This window comes from Suncus etruscus, chromosome 6, assembly GCF_024139225.1.
Source record: "Suncus etruscus isolate mSunEtr1 chromosome 6, mSunEtr1.pri.cur, whole genome shotgun sequence".
Taxonomy (NCBI): Eukaryota; Metazoa; Chordata; class Mammalia; order Eulipotyphla; family Soricidae; genus Suncus; species Suncus etruscus.
Window position 1 is genome coordinate 62,865,873 of NC_064853.1, and position 18,221 is coordinate 62,884,093.

At 36.3% G+C, this 18,221-nt stretch overlaps 1 non-coding gene across 1 annotated transcript; it reads right to left on the reverse strand.

The window, feature by feature from the left end:
• Window positions 1-14,255: 14,255 nt before the first annotated feature.
• On the reverse strand, window positions 14,256-14,362 carry LOC126012283 (U6 spliceosomal RNA). The gene has a single exon (XR_007496802.1). It is a non-coding gene; the product is annotated as a U6 spliceosomal RNA (small nuclear RNA).
• Between the last annotated feature and the right edge of the window lie 3,859 nt (window positions 14,363-18,221).

An 18,221-nucleotide genomic window follows, 5' to 3' on the forward strand; every position in this document is an offset into this window, starting at 1 on the left:
TCTGTCCAATTCTTCTCCACACTTTTTGATGGGATTAGATGTTTTTTTCTTGTAAAGTTCTGTCAGTGCCCTGTATATTTGGGAGATTAGCCCCTTATCTGATGGGTATTGGGTGAACAGTTTCTCCCACTCAGTGGGTGGCTCTTGTATTCTGGGTGCTATTTCCTTTGAGGTGCAGAAACTTCTCAGCTTAATATATTCCCATCTGCTAATCTCTGCTTTCACTTGCTTGGAGAGGGCAGTTCCCTCCTTGAATATGCCAGTAGTCTCAATGTTTTGGAGTGTTTTACCTACGTGTTGTTCTATATATCTAATGATTTCGGGTCTGATATCAAGGTCTTTAATCCATTTAGATTTTACCTTCGTACATGATGTTAACTGGGGGGGGGTCTAAGTTCAATGTTTTGCAAGTGGCTAGTCAGTTGTGCCAACACCACTTGTTGAAGAGGCTTTCTTTGCTCCATTTAGGATTTCTTGCTCCTTTATCAAAAATTAAATGATTTTATGTCTGGGGAACATTCTCTAAGTATTCAAATCTATTCCACTGATCTGAGGTCCTGTCTTTATTCCAATACCATCCTGTTTTGATAACTATTGCTTTGTAATAAAGTTTAAAGTTGGTGAAAGTAATTCCTCCCATATTGTTTTTCCCAATGATTGCTTTAGCTATTCTAGGGTGTTTATTATTCCAAATGAATTTCAAAAGTGCCTGATCAACTTCTATGAAGAATGTCATGGGTATCTTTAGGGAGAATCACATTAAATCTGTAAAATGCTTAGGGAGTATTGCAATTTTGATTATGTTAATCCTGCCAATCCATGAGCACGGCATGTGTTTCCATTTCTGCATGTCCACTCTTATTTATTGAAGGAGAATTTTATAGTTTTCTTTGTATCAGTCCTTCACATATTTAGTCAAGTTGATTCTAAGTTATTTGAGTTTGTGTGGCACTATTGAGAATGGGGTTGTTTTCTTAATGTCTGTTGCAAGTCAGCTCCTGAAGAGGTTGACTGATGGAGAGATGGAGGATGAGGTCTTTCCCCTCCAGCTCGGAGCATGCGTCTGCCACCCTGTCCAGCCAATGGTTCTGAGGTGAAATGGCAGGTAAACAGCTTACAGACAGTCAGGCTTGTGGAAATAATAGCTTTATTTGGTGGACAAAATTGAAGTCTAAAGTCTCAGCCTTAGTTCCAGCAAAAAGCCTCTCGCCTTCCACAAAAAACCTCTCGCCTTCCACAGACCCTTGTTTTTATCCCCCAGAATCAGGCATCACCCAATGGAGGGATCAGATACCACCCAATGGTGGAAGCCGAATCAGGTACCACCCTAGGGTGGGGGCAGAATGCCAGGTCACACCCTAGGGTAGGGCACAATCACCAATCAGGGTAGGGTCACTAACATAATACTCCCATAAAATATTTACATACACAACAAATGTCCATTTCTTCCTTATTACTATTGGTGTATAGAAAGGCCATTGATTTTTGTGTGTTTATTTTGTAGCCTGCCACATTTCTATATGAGTCTATTGTTTCTAGAAGCTTTTTGGTAGAGTTGTTAGGGTTTTCTAAGTAGAGTATCATGTCATCTACAAACAGCGGGAGCTTGACTTCTTCCTTCCCTATCTGGATTCCCTAGATATCTTTTTCTTGCCTAATCACTATAGAGAATACTTCCAGTGCTATGTTGAATAAGAGTGATGAGAGAGGACAGCCTTGTCTTGTGCCAGAACTTAGAGGGAAGGCTCTTAGTTTTTCTCCATTGAGGATAATATTTGAGCTTGTGGTAGATGGCCTTAACTATATTGAGAATGGTTCCTTTCATTCCCATCTTGCTGAGAGCTTTGATCAAGAATGGGTGTTGGACCTTATCAAAGGCTTTCTCTGAATCTATTGATATGATCATGTGACTTTTATTTTTCTTTTTGTTATGTATTATGTTGATTGACTTACACATGTTAAACCATCCTTGCATTCCTGGGATGAAAATTACTTGATTGTAGTGGATGATCTTCTTAATGATGCATTGAATCCTATTTGCCATGTTTTGTTGAGGATCTTTGCATATGTATTCATCAGCAATATTGGTTGGTAATTTACTTTTTTGGTAGTATCTCTATCTGGCTTAGGTATCAAGGTGATGTTGGCTTCATAAAAGCTATTTGGAAGTGTTCCCGTTTTTACAATTTCATGAAAGAGTCTTCCAGGATTGGTAGTAGTTCCTCTTGAAAAGTTTTAAAGCCGTCTAGTTCAACCTTTATTGAAAGCAATATGGAGATTCCTCCAAAAACTGGAAATTGAGCTCCCATATGACCCAGCTATACCACTCCTAGGAATATACCCTAGGAACACAAAAATACAATACAAAAATCCCTTGCTTACACCTATATTCATTGCAGCACTATTTCCATAGCAAGACACTGGAAACAGCCAAGATACCCTTTAACAGATAAATGGCTATAGAAACCGTGGTACATATACACAATGGAATATTGTGCAGCTGTCAGGAGAGATAAAGCCATGAAATTTTCCTATACATTGATATACATGGAATATATTATGCTGAGTGAAATAAGTCAGAGAGAGAGAGAAAGATGCAGAATGGTCTAACTCATCTATGGATTTTAAGAAAAATAAAAGACATTCTTGCAATAATAACTTTCAGACACAAAAGAGAAAAGAGCTGGAAGTTCCAGCTCACCTCAGGAAGCTCACCGCAAACAGGGATGAGTTTAGTTAGAGAAATAACTACGTTTTGAACTATACTAATAATGAGAATGTATGAGGGAAATAGAAAGCATGTCTAGAGTACAGGCGGGGTTGGGTGGGGAGGAGGGAAATTTGAGACATTGATGATGGGAATGTTGCACTGGTGATGGGTGGTATCCTTTACATGACTGAAACCCAAACACAATCATGTATGTAATAAAGTTGGTTAAATAAAAAAAAAAAGAAAAGTTTGAAAAATTTATTAGTGAATCCATTTGGGCCTCTGCTTTTGGTTTTGGGCAGATATTTGATTACCATTTTAATTTTATCAATAGTGATGGGGGTGTTTAGATATGCTACATCCTCTTCCTTCAACCGTGGAAGACTATAAGAGTCCAATAATTTATCCATTTCTTCCAGGTTCTCATTTTTAGTGGCATAGAGTTTCTCAAAGTAGATTCTGATTACCCTTTGAATCTCTGCCTTATCAGTAGTGATCTCTACTTTTTCATTCCTAATATAGTTATCAAGTTTCTCTCTCTCTCTCTTTCTTAGTTAGTTTTGCCAGTGGTGTATCAATCTTTTTTATTTTTTCAGAGAACCAACTTCTGCTTTTGTTGATATTTGAGATTGATTTTTGGGTTTCCAGTTCATTGATTTCTGCTCTCAGCTTTGTTATTTCCTTCTGTCTCCCTATTTTTGGGTCCTTTTGTTGAGCACTTTCTAATTCTATGAGTTGCGTCACTAATCTATTCAGGTAGGCCCCTTCTTCCTTCCTAATGTGTGCTTGCAAAGCTATAAATTTTTCTCTCAGTAATGATTTTGCTTTGTCCCATAAGTTCTGATAGTTTGTGTCTTTATTATCATTTGTTTTCAGGAAAGTTTTCATTTCCTCTTTAATTTTATCTCAGACCCACTGGTTATTCAGTATGAGGTTATTTAACTTCCAGATGTTAAAGTTTTTCTTCTGTGTCCCTTTGGAATTCACATATAATTTCAGACCCTTGTGGTCAGCAAATGTAGCCTGCAAAATTTCTATCTTCTTGATATTATGAAGGTATGTTTTATGTGCCAGCATGTAGTCAGTCCTGGAGAATGACCCATGTACATTGGAGAAAACTATGTATCCAAGTTTCTGTGAATGGAGTGTCCTATATATATCTACTAGGCCTCTTTTTTCCATTTCTCTTCTCAGGTCTAATATATTCTTATTGGGTATCAGTCTGGTTGACCTATCCAGTGTTGATAAAGCCGTGTTGAGATTCCCTACAATTATTGTGTTGTTATTGATATTATTTTTCAGATTTGTCAACAATTTTATTAGATATTTTGCTGGCTCCTCATTCAGTGCATATATGTTTAGGAGAGTGATTTCTTTCTGCTATACATATCCCTTGAATAATAAAAAATGTCCATATTTGTCCCCTACAACTTTCCTGAGCATAAAGTTTGCATCATCTGATATTAGTATGGCCATTCCAGCTTTTTAAGGGTGTTGTTTGCTTGGATAATTTTCCTCCAGCCTTTTATTTTGAATCTATGTTTTTTCTGACTATTTGGTGCATTTCTTGTAGGCAGCAGAAGGTTGGATTGAGTTTTTTTTTTATCCATTTAGCCATTCTGTGTCTCTTAACTGGTGCATTTAGTCCATTGATATTGAGAGAAAGAATTGTCCTGGGATTTAATGCCATCTTTATATCAAAATTTGGTGTGTCTTTTGGTCAGTCTTGTCTTAAATTAGGTCTTTCAGTTATTCTCATTAAGACTGGTTTTGAGACTGTAAAGTTTCTGAACTGTTGTTTATCTGTGAAACCATGTATTTTTCTGTCAAACCTGAAAGTGAGTTTTGCTGGGTACAGTATTTTAGGCAAGGCATTTATTTCATTGAGTTTTTTCACTATGTCCCACCACTGCTTTCTGGCCTTCAGTGTTTCTGGTGACAGGTCTGTTGTAAATCTCAAGGATGTTCCCTTGAATTGTAATTTCCCTTTCTGATCTTGATGCTTTCAGAATTCTGTCTCTATCTGTGGAATTTGTCATTGTGACTCAGATGTGCTTTGGGGTATTTTTTCTGGGTTCTCTTTTGGTTGGTATTTTTTGTGCATGCAGGATTTGATCACACATATTCTTTAGCCTTGGAAGTTTCTCTTTAATGATGCTCTTGGCTGTTGATTCTTCCTTGAGATTTTCTTCCTGGGTCTCTGAGACTCCAATGATTCTTAAGTTGTTTCTGTTGAGCTTATCATAGACTTCTATTTTCATCTGTTCCCATTCTTTGACTACTTTTTCCATTGTCTGTTCATTTGCTTTAAGTTTTTTTCCAATCTGTCCTGCTGTATGGAGTTGTTATTTATCTCATATTCCACAGCACAAATTCTATTCTCAACTTCTGTTACCCTGTTGGAGAGCTTATTCATTTTGTTTTTCAATTCATTTACTGAGGTTTTCAGGCTTGCTATTTGACCTGTTATTTCAGTTTGGAAATTTATGATTTCTGTCTTCATATTTTCTTGGTTCTTACTTGTGTTCTGTTTAACTCTATCCATGGTTTCTTTGAGGTCTTTGAGCATCTTCCCTATTTCTTGTCTAAACTCCTTATCTGAGAGATTGTTTAGTTGGTTGGCCATTTTCTGGTCAACAGTGTTGTCATCTTCATTCTCTATGCCTGGTGCTGGCCTGCGTTTTTTTTTCCCCATTGTCACACTTGTATTCTGGGTTTTTCTACATGTTGTGGTGGTATTCATTGGCTAAATGATGTGCGCAGCCACATTCCTCTGGCTTCGCCCTCTCTGGGTGGGTCGACTTGCCTCCAAGGAAGGGGAGCCCTCTGTGGATGAAGCCTTACACAGGATCAAATCTTAGGCTCGAGCATGCAGCAGAGAATACAGTCTGGGGAGAAATGCTGGTCTTCAGTGGTCCAGCTTAATAGTGTGATTTTTTCTTCTTGTTGCAGTGGTGTTCTTTCCTTAGAAAGAGCGCAGGGCCGCATAGTGAATCAGAGCTAAGTGCTCTTCTGAAGCCTCTGGGAAAGCAGATTTTCTGGGCTGGTTTTCAGTTTAGGAAGCAATTCCTTGTCACTTTGGCCCCTTGAATGAGCCTCTGGGAGAGTGGATTTACTGGGCCCTTTTCGACCCACTCCCTAGAGGTTTAGGAGACAGGACAGGAGACAAGCACACACAGGCAGCACTCACAGTTTCTCACAGTTGGGCCCCTCTGGGCCGTTGTAGATTTTCCCAGCCTGACATCACAAACAGGGGACCTGCCTTCTGTGAAGTACTGCTTATAGCCAATTTTCACTTTAGGAAGCAGTTCCTTTGTGCTCCAGCCCCTTGAGTGAGCCTCTAGGAGAGCGGATTTTCTGGGCCCTTTTTGGCCCACTCCCTAGAGGTTTAGGAGACAGGACAGGAGACAAATACACACAGGCAGCACTCACAGTTTCTCCTCAACTTACTTTCAGGACAGGTTTCACTGCATTGCCACCTAATGGTGAGATGAAACCAGAAGAAGCTTCATGAAACCCTGACTTTGACATAGGATTTGTATAAAAACAACAATTTTTGATTAGAGAAACCTGACTGCAAAACAAGAATTTCTAATTAGAGAAACCTGACTGCAACAAAGGTGATTTAGAAGAAATTTTACTGGGATCACAAAGACTTTTGGTTTAGGAAACTTAATATCTCTGGAGCATCTAGTTGTTCTTATTGGTTCATTAATTCATTAGTTCATGGATATGAACTCCCTGTTCTTAGGCCAAAGATTTTTCTTTTCTATAATACCAACTTTTGCTGCACTTACGCAAAAATAAATAAATGATCTAAGGGCTAGTGCATGTGTCTTTCACGTGGCCAATCTAGGACAAACCCAGGTTTGGTTCCTGGCATCCAGTATGGTCCCTGGAGCCTGCCAGGAGCTTTTTGTGAGTGCATAGCCAGGAGTAACCCCTGAGCACTGCGGGGTGTGGCCCCAAAATAAAAAAGACTTATACATATGTAGTCACATTTGCCTATTTTTTAAAAATAACAAAGAGAGAAATTCCATTCTGAGAAAGCTTCTTATGCTTTTGGTTCAGTTTTTTCTCCACTAGGGGTTTGAAAACTTACAATTTTAGGGGTGTGTTCATACAGCACTGGAACACTAACACTATATGATAATGGGCAACAACAGAAAGTGGCAGTGTTGCCCCAAGGAAAAAGGTGACTGAATTGTTGGGGGTGGTGTATAAAGTTCAGCTCACATTTCTGGGGAAACCCTCAATTTTTCACAAGAAAGAGGCAATATATGGCTGGTTCACTCCAGTAACATCTTCCAGTCCTTCACTTGTAAACTTGAGTGTCCTCTGTTAACCAGTGGAGGCTGACCTTCCTCCATATCCCTGAAAGCCTGAACGACAGGCTGGCTGAGAGGCCAAAGTTTGGATCCAGTCTATAGGACTCTGAGAGTCAAGTTCTCAACAGAGTCCAGTAACCTCTGAAAGCACTTTCCAAAATATTCAGTTCCATGATGGTGTGCTGGTTTTCTAAAAAAGAGGGCAATAAAGGCAATGATAGGATTCATACCTCCATCTGGCTTGTAATGAGGTACCCCAGCAGCCTACGTGAAAGAAGCAATAGTCAAGCAATATGTCCCACTTTTTGGAAAGTCTAGGTAGCTGGGACTATGATAAGTAATCCAATTTCTTCCGTGTAGTCTGGATCAATAATTGAAATATATCCTGCACTCCATCTAAAATGAGACTGACTGCTTTTTCCCAGCAGCAATCCCATGATACCAGGCTGGACTAGGGCCACAAGTGCAGGTATACAAAGGGACACTGTGCAGGACACTTTGCAGGAGTGAGGGTGATAGAGAATGGGATGTCTAGTGATAGAGAAAGATGACTGAAATAACATTCTCTAAGGTGCCAAAATGTAACAATTTTACTGGTTTGAGTTTCCTATTAAAAGAGGGATTCATGGAGTGAGACCCAAGAGTTTCAGAAACTTCCTCCTGTTTCCTAACCCTTGGTAAGCAGGTTTACTCCAGAGTCAGTTTTCTTTGTTTTGTTTATTTATTTAAATTAAAAATATGTAAACACTGTGTTTTTGTAAAGTTTCATCAAGATTACATGATAGAGAGGGAGAGAGAGAGAGCAAGCTCAAAGACATGAGAGTGCTAAACGCAGAGGCAGTTTATTTGCTTAGCTAGCTATTCCACCTGAGAACAGGCTTCTAGTCATGGAACCTAAGCAACTATTCCACTCAGATTAAATATAGTATAAATCTAGATACACCCACTTCTATTGGCAAGTGCCACTTTTTGAAGAATACATCTTCTTTTTCTTTGGGTCCCACATACTGTTAAAATTAATACAGCCTGATTCCTTGATAATAGAAATTGACATGTGTCCCCCTTTTATATCTCCCATCCTACACCCACATGGGATATCCTGACTATCTGGTTCTGTGGTCTCCCTTCATCTTCAATTCCTTTTTGTTTTGTTTTGTTTTATTTGAGTCACACCCAGTGACACTCAGTGGTTACTTTTGGTTGTGAGCTCAAAAATCGCTTCTGGCTTGGGGGACCATGAGCCAGGGCCCTGGGATGTCTGTGGGATGCCAGAGGATTGAACCATGGTCCATCCTAGGCTGGTGCACTCAAGGCAGACACCTAATGGCTTGCACCACCTAACAGACCCTCATCTACAATTCTTATCTAAAGGTCACATTACTGTAGGCCTAAAAGCTAACAAAGGGAGTATACTAAAGCTAATAATCAATTTAAGCAGTTTAGAAAAAAACAGCAGAAACTTTCATAGGAAAGCAGAAATCTCAGGGTCCCACATTCTCTCATTTTTTGTTAGAGTCATTTCAATGGCACTTGTGTGTCTAGGGGTCCATATATGGGTAAGAGGGTGTTTATTCTTGCTGGTTGTCATGAAGTCTGAAGTTGCTGCACAGTCACAGTCACAGGCAGAAGGAACACCAGGAAGATCTGCGTTGTTGTTCTGGTTCTGTGAGATGTGCAGCTAGATCTGAATTGGGTCCTTCCCAGTTAGGCTCTGATTCCACTGCAAAGAGAAAGGAGGTTCCTGATTCTTCTTTAATTCTTCAATTTAAGCATCTATTGGGTTGGAGTAAACAACATATGCCCTTAAAATTCAGCTGCCTGTCTTGTACTGGGACAGAAAGAGATAAAGAAATGCCTCCATACCTGGCACAATTGATGTCAATGACCTTAGCTCCTTGAGTTAAATTCCCATGTCCTTCTTTGTACTTCCTCTGGAAGCCCTCCTGCCTTATATTTTACCTAGAGATTTCACCACCTTAGAAGTCATTACAAGGGAGAGTGGCTGATGGCCTATCTTCTGTAACATCTTCAAGCTGGCAAGGAACTGTATGCCCTACCTCACACTACCTTATTAAGAGTTAGGGCTGGAGAAATAGCATGGAGGTAAGGCATTTACCTTACATGCAGAAGGTTGGTGGTTCTAATCCCGGCATCCCATATGATCCCCCGAGCCTACCAGGAGTTATTTCTGAGTGTAGAGCCAGGAGTAACCCCTGAATGCTGCCGGGTGTGACCCAAAAACCAAAAAAAAAAAAAAGAGTCAAATGACAGGTTGAGTTCTGTAGTTTCAATCTGAAAATAATAAGATCAATTAGATAGGGGAATATTACTCCAACAGATCGAGGCCTGGAGCAGTAGATGGTACTCTAATAAACAAAACTCTGAGTTATCTCTTCTTATGTCTCCTATATAGATTAAGTTACTCCCACACACGTTACCCAAGAAGAGTGGGCTTTAAATTAAGCCCACCAGAATGCATTTAATTCAATCAGCTATAGAAAATTAGTTTTTCTCTCCATCTCCACCCTGAAACTAGCCAGATTGTTACTGCTGAATAATTTCAGCTTGCTTCTTTGCACAAACACAGCAATACTGGAGAAATCTCAATTTGGGGCACCCCATTATTCACAGAGAATGTCTGGTGATTGGTTGAGGACAGAGCAAGTGTTGAATACTTTACCTGTCACATCAGGGTTGCCTAATGTAGAGATGAGTAGGCCAGTTCAGCATGATGATCTGAAAGAACATTTACCGCATTATGTGAAGGTCAGTTTCCTATAGACCTACAAGCGAACAAAGAGAGTATACAGAAGCTAATAAGCAATTTAAGCAGTTTAGCAACAAGCAGAAACTTTCATGGGGAAAACAGAAATCTCAGGGTCCCAAAATATACATGGACTGACCCCTATATATCTTATTTAAATTCCTCATCCAAAATAAGACAATAGAGAACTTGTATTACTGTGTTTACTAGAGCATGTGTTGACCAAAATTAGAATGAACTCTGTCTACCTTTTTTTTTTTTACAACAACGGTAGATATTATACTTTGCCATATTTAAGTACATAAAGTTTTCTCATCAGGAAACCAAGGTGGTACTCACAAATAAACTCTAATCAACTTGTCAATTGATCCCAAGATATTTTCACTCCCAAATTTTTTAAAAAAATTATAAGTCAACCCCATGAATACTTGATCCTGGTTTAATTCTGTCCCACTTTTCCCCTTACCTCTTTCTGTGGGAAGTCCATCACACTCTCTTTACTTAGTACTGTTCAGCATCAGTGGGAAGGGGTACCTTGTGTAAGGATCTAAATTAATAATAGCAACAACTGGCTAATGAAGTAGCCTGGACACTAATTGATGTCAATATCAATTTTTTATGGATGTTTTTGCCTTAAATATTTTACCAGTCTGGTCTACATGATTAATAGGATTAAGAAAGTGAATTTATACTGCTGTTGGTAATGTTGTTTAATCCAGCCTTTATGGAAAACAATATGGAGTTTTCTCAAAAAACTGGAAATTGAGATCCTGTATGATCCAACTATACCACTGCTAGAGATATATCCTAGGAACACAAAAACACAACACAAAATAGGTATGCCTTTGCATACCTATATTCATTGCAGTGTTATTTATAATAGTCAGAATCTGGAAACAATCCAAACGTCCAACAACGGATGAATGGCTAAAGAAACAATGGAATATTATGCAACTTTCAGGAGAGATAAAGTCATGAAATTTTTCTATACATAGATGTACAAGGAATCTATTATGAATCCATTATACTGAGTTAAATAAGTCAGAAGGAGAAAGAGACACACAGAATAGTCTCACTCATCTATGGGATTTAAGAAAAATAAAAGACATTATTGAAATAATTCCCAGAGATGAGGGCCAGAAGAATCAGCTCACAATCTGAAGCTCAACACAAAGAGTGGTGAGTGCAGTTAGAAATAACTACACTGAGAACTATCATAACAATGACAGTGAGTGAGGGAAGTAGAATGCTTGTCTCAATTACAGACTGGGGGGGAGGGAGATGGGGGCACTGGTGATGGCACTGGTGAAGAGGGTGTATTCCTTTTATGACTGAAATCCAACTACAATCATATTTGTAATCACAGTGTTTAAATAAAGATATTATTTAAAAAAGAAAGTGAATTTAATTTAGTCAAGTGGGGAATTAATCTATAAGGTTATAGAAAAGTAGGAACAAAAAGGACTGATGTATACCTGTTGCAAGGAGACAAAAAACAGATAGAGTGCACAAGGTGAAGCTTTTACTGCAGCATAAGTTGTATCCTGACTGTTAGGTTTTGTGTCAGAATCAATCATATCTGTACATATCAAGCCATTTTATCCAGGGAGCTCTTTCAAAGATTTTGCCCTAATTTCTGGAGTTTCTCAACAGGAAACCATCCTGGAAAGCAGGAACTCAGCTATTTATGGAGTCCAGCATAGGGCTTGACCCTGACTCTGCACTTAGAAATTGCTCCTTTTGGTGCTCAGGGGACCATATGGGATTCTCAGGATATAACTCAGTCTGGCTGCATTCAAAGCAAGAGTTCTACCCATTGTACTGTTCCTGCAGCCCCTTCTGATACTTACTCTCAATATATATGTAAAGTTAAGTCTAAAATTGGAGTAATTCCTTTTTGAATATTTAAATTAAATATATAGTGAATTTCCAGGAAATATATATTCCCATCATAATATAATATAACAACTTAAAATTTATTTTATTAAGGTACTCTGATTTACAGTTATTCATATTTAACCTTTAGACATACAATTTTCCAACACCATCCCACCACCAGTGTCAATTTCACTCTACCAACATTCTCAGGTTCCCTTCCCATCTCCTCCACATCTTTCCTTCCATCCTGACAGGCTTTTATAATGTAAGATTGTAAACATTTTGATCTCACAATTTCAATGTGTTGAATATGTGGTTTGAATATTTAGCAATATTATTCTTTAATTCAACCAATAGACCTGAGTCTCCTTTACCCCTATACACCCATTATTTTTACAGTTATCTCCTGTTTTTTTTTCTCCCTCTTATTTTCAAAGATAGAGTGTTCTGAAATATTCCTATAAAACATTGCTTTCCTTTGTTTAGAATAAAACATCTTTTTTATTCAACAGCCTTTTTTGTTTACATTTATTTTATCATGATCACATTCAGCAGTGCTCAAGAAACCTTAGCCCCTACCTGTGATTTTAGGCCTTAATATTCATGCATTATGGTTTACTGTTCTGTTCATGGTCAAATAGTGTCTTGACCTTTCACCAAGGATAGTCCACAGGATTGCATATATTATTACGCTTGAATCAAATCTCTGGCACAAACTGAACAGTGACTATATTTGGTTGTTGACTGCTTGATTTGATGATGAGGGAGTGTTCACATCTTTTACCAATTAGGGGACTTTTTACAGTCCCTTTATCTATGTCCCTAGACTCTAAAACAAAATTTTAAGATTATCTTTCATCACAAAATTTTCTCTATAAGTAATATTAAAATAAATTTTGTGTGTAAAGTGTAACATAGTTAATTCTTGTTATTAATTATATTTACATTGGGTTTATTTACTTCATTATTACTAATTTAAAGTGTTACACTTTTACAAATTATAACTTACGGTAAAATTTGTGCCAAAATATTCTGTAAATAATTAGAAAAATAATGTTAAAACAATCAAAACAAGCATATGTTATTCAGCTTCAATGCTCACAGTAATTACTCTGATTCTATTACCTTTTTGAACCTAAGATTACTAAAAAGATGACTCAAAATTTTATTTTTAGCAATTTTATGAGGCTCCATAATTTAAAATGGTAGTTTCATGCATACAAATTCAATTCTGTAGACAAATTCTCTAGTTCTGGTGTTTTTATTTATTTTTAATTCTCTTATTCTGTCTCTTTATATTCCAAACATGAGAGAAACCATTCAATACCTGTCCTTGATTTCACACAAAATGTTACCCTCTCTTGAGCTCCATCCACAAAATGACCAATTTCCTGATTTAATCTTTTCTTGTAGTTGTGTCACATTTTATTATATATTATGTATAATTTATTGATGCAGCAATCTATTCTTTTCAGATAAACTTAATTGAATCATGAAATACATCTACACAATGGAATTTATGCGGCTGTTAGAAAAAAATTCCTAATATTTGCTTAGACACAAATGTATATGGAGAGTACTATGCTGTGTGAAATGAGTCTGAAGGAAAGGGAACAGACAGAATTATCACTCTTGAGGGGTTACAAAAAGAGACCAATCTTTTCTTGGACATTTAAAATGAGTACAGATTTTGTTTATTGTGAATAGTACTTCAAAACTCATGAGGTTACAAATATGTTTTTGTTACAGTGTTTTCTTACCCTTTGGAAGTTGATAAAAAGTCGAGTTACTGTAATTTACAAAAGCCCAATTCTTAGTTCTTTCTTTAGAGAAGGTTCATATTGATCACAAAACTATTCCAAAATAATTTTACCTTTGAACATTCCTTTCAGCCATTGAGGTATGTTTTGCTACAACTATTCAAGTACTGGTGTTTTTGTTTGTTTCTGTTTTATATGCATCAGTTTCATTAGTGTAATGTATTTCATTATGGTTTTGATTTTTTTGTTTCCAACATAAGTTATGAAGAGCATTTAGTTATAAGTATTAACCACTTGTAAACTTTTTGGTGGCTAGTACCTGTATTTCTAGATTGTACCTGGTTTCAGAGTTGGGATTAAACTATGACTGGCCCTGTGTAACACTAGTCTATTTCATTTTGTATGTATTTCTGAACACTCTGTCTTAATTAAGGAAATGTCTTTACATATTTTATCCATTTTTGGATGGAGTTGAACGTACAGTTTTTCTTGAAAAGTTTTACATGTTCTTGTAAATTTTACATGTATGGATGTATATTATATTTAAGCCTTTGTCAGATGTAGTGGGAAAGTATTTTCTCCCAATTTGTGGATGTGCTTTATTCTACTTATCATATTGTGTGTGCTAGTGTTGCACAAATTTCTTAATTACATATACCATTTATTTATCTATCTTTACTTCTTTTTGCTTAGCAAATTTCATGAATCCAAGGTGTCTCTAGATTTGATATTAAGATCGACTGTGCATATGTATTCATCAATAATATGTTTGTTTTGGAGTCTGAAATGTAGGTCTTTATTTTATATATTTATTTTTAAATATGGAGTGATTTATGAATTTGCATGTTATCCTTGCACAGGAGCCATGCTAATCTTCTCTGTATTGTTCCAATTTTAGGATATATACTGCTGAAGTGAGCATTGATATGCAGGACTTTAACCCATTTTACTTGACTATTGAGCATGGTATAAGATAAGTTTCTGAGTAAGTATAAAATATGAAGAAAACTATAAATTACTACTAAAAGATACAAAATGAAATGGCAATATATCCTTTATTTATGATATGGAAGAATTAATATTGTCAAAATGATAATAGTACACAAAGAAGTATACATATAAAATCCAATTCCTATAAAAATGTTTATGACACCATTTAAAAATGTAGACTAAATGATGTTAAAATGTATAAGGAGTAATAGAACACCCAAGTAGCTGCAAAAATTACCTAGAAAAAAATATGAGTTTTTTTCTCCATCTTTATATTGTATCCTAAAGCTATACTAATCAATACAGTGCACTACTGAATTAATGAGCCTCTCAAACCAATTGAACAGAATGAGAGCCCAGAGCCAATCTCAGGTATATGTACAAATAATCTGACAATAGAACTAAGATTATGAAGTGGGTAATAGCAATACTTTTCAACAAAAGTTATTTAGATAACTGGTTAAACAAATACTTCTCTTAGCCCTCCAACTTTCTTCTTTATCCACTGGTTGTTTATAAGTTTGAAAATTTTAACTTTCCTGTATTTGAGATTTTCTTGAGTTTTGATTAACTTCAATGTTCAAAGCATATTTTTCTGAGAAGATAGTTGTTAAGATTTCTATATACTTGATATTTTACATACATATTTTGTGCCTTAGCTTGTGTTCTATCTTGAGAAATGTTTTGATTATACTGGAGAAGAATATGCACTGACATTTTGGTGGTGAAGTGTCCTATACACGTCTGTTATGTCCTTATTCCATCTGGTTAGGCTCTGGTTTATTTATTGAGCTTTTATGTAGCTTATTTGTCTACTGCTAGGGGAAGGATGTTAAAATATCATTTTAATTGTGTTTCTTTTACTATCTTTCTTCAAGTCTATCAGCAGTTCCATTAAACATTTAGATCAGGGGTCTCAAACTCAATTTACCTGGAGGCCGCAGGAGGCAAAGTCAGGTGATCCTTGAGTGCAAAGTCAGTAGTAAGCCTTGAACATTGGGGGGTGTGACCCAAACAACTAAAACAAAACAAAACAAGAAAAGATTCCTTGAGGGCAGGGCCACAAAATGTTGTACAGAGGGCCGCAAACGGCCCGCGGGCCACGAGTTTGAGACCCCTGATTTTAGATACACCTTGATGTGTTGAATATTTACTGAGAAGTGCAAGTTCTTGTTGCATGTATTCCTTGAACACTCAATTATGAATATCACTATTTATTATAATCTTTTTAGTTTAAAATCTACATTACTTCTTATAAATATGACTACTCCTGACTTTTGAAGGTAATTATCCCCTATTGCAATGTGCTAATGTATATAATATGTGCTTTTTTATTAATGTTTACTGAAATAACATACAAAACATTTTAATAAAATATACAGAGTATGAAGAAGAGAAAACTCATAATATGATGTTGTATTTGAATGATTGTAAAACTATAGCATTATCATATAAAATACATTATAGAGTAGATTTTCCTTAAATATGTGTTCTTTCAAAAGCAGTCAACTATATTTTTATTTTGTAATTGAGTAATTTGATTAAGAAAATTTTAGAAATAAAAATCATATTTAGATAATTTTGGCAGAATTATTTCATAATTTATTCAATAAATATTGCTTATTTCTTGCCTCATTACCCAAAGCTAATGAATTTTTGATGTCTTACTGAGAAGTGTTATCATATTTCCTATGAACACGTACAAACAAAATAATATCATAGATTTGCATTAGAAAAGAGGCACTATTTTTACAAAGTTATACTATTAAATAATCAAATAGGGACCATTAATTTTTAAAGAAAATTAAAAATACTATATTTATGATCATTATAATTAACTTCTATATGTTATCTAAACAAAACTTTAGAAATTCTTTTTACTTGAAAAGGAGGAAACCATTTGCATCTATATATGCCACCACACCTAATAGTAGCATATAATACTATTGATATTGAGTTAGTTTAACCATAATGTTCATAGTCTCCCATTTTGATAAAATGCAAAGTTTCAAGGCTGAAATGATAGCACAGTGAAAAGAGCATTTTTCTTGGAAGCTATCTACTGGATTCAATCCCTGGCATCCCACATGGTCCCCTGAGCCTGCCAGGAGTGATTTCTGAGTGCAGAGCCAGGAGTAACTTAATCTCAGAGTACAGCTAGGTGTGGTCCCAAAACCACCACAACGAAAATGCTTAATGTTTAGGATCAGTGCCATATTCAAAACAAGAATTGCAGGAAACTTCAGAACCTAGGCCAGAAAGCTACACTTGCAGTTTAATCCTTCTCTAGGAGGAGAATTCAAATAAGTATTTTGTCAAGAGGAACTTTTTTTGTTCTTCAGAGCACATATTACAATGAATTACTACTAGCACATGAATCCAGTGAGAAGATATTTTCATAAGCAATTGCACTATGATTTTAACTCCAGGCAATACTAAAAAGTTAGACTACTTAAATGTGTTTGAATTCAAAGTATGCCTGAAATAAACTTTCGGACAGTATAGTCATAAATAAAATACTCAAAATAAATAAACCAGTATTTCTACCAGGATATGTATTTTTTCAATGTATATTAAATTGAGTGCACTACATTTTTTGTAAAGGATTTTGCATCAATAGTTATCAGGGATTTAATGTATACTTTTTATTTTTATGTTCTTCTCTGCTTTGGTTTTCAAAATAATATTAGTCTTATAATGTATATTTTAAAGATACCTTTGAAGTTTGAAATGAACTAATAAGAATAGGGAATGGTTTAAAATGCATTAATGACAAATCTGTACTAATATTTAGTTTTGTGGGAATTTTTTATTATTTTAATTGGTTATAATTTGACTACATTTTCATATCCCTCATTGTTATTGAAAATAGTAAAGTTGAAAGTAGTAAAACTAGGGGCCGGCGTAGTGGTGCTAGAGGTAAAGCATACTAATGGCTGTCTAATATTCGTCTGTAATATTTATAATATCAATTTCATGGTATAGTTTCCTCAGACAGTGCTCATTACCATGTCACTTGTTTATTTAGACTTGAAAACCATGATTGTTCTTAAGAATGCTCAACCCACAACTTAAGCAATGAAGCCTTTCTTCAATCTAGTTTACCCTTACCAAACATGATAGACCTAAAAGAAAAAAAAAGAGGGGGAGGAAAACCTTCTACAGCAGACTTGCCAGCTTTACTTTTCCTCTCCTTCTTCTCTTTAAGTGTTATATCTTTCCCATGTCACCTGGGAAAGCTTTTCAAATGTAATCCATGAATCTATCCTCTAGCTACCATTGTAGGTGCATGAGTGTCTATGTAAGCCATACCAGCGCCAGTCTGATTTTGTCCGTAATAGATATAATGTCTATGTAGTATAGTGTTGTCTTTCTTATCATACGTAACTATTCCTCAACCCCCCCTTTTTTTTTGCTTACCACCTTACAATCCCTTTTCGAGCCCTTCATGCTCTTTCTCCACATTTAACCTTTTTTTTATTCTCAGTCCTTAACTTCTCATGAAGCAGAACAAAACATTCCCCCCAACAATCCAGATGCCAACCAGTTCCCAAACTGAATAGATTCTCAGCATGAGAAGAAACCGACAGTCTGTCACTACTGATTTGCTCTTGGTGGCCCCTCTTCCTTCACCTCCCTTCACTGTGAACTTTTGCTTGCTACCAGATTTGGTTCCTGAGAAACCCCCCGCTTAAAGACACTTCCTAATATGGGACTGTTGGGAGCCATCTTCCCTAGATTCCACAAAACCAAATCACAGGTTGAAGCTGTGCCCCGGATCTTACCCCTTC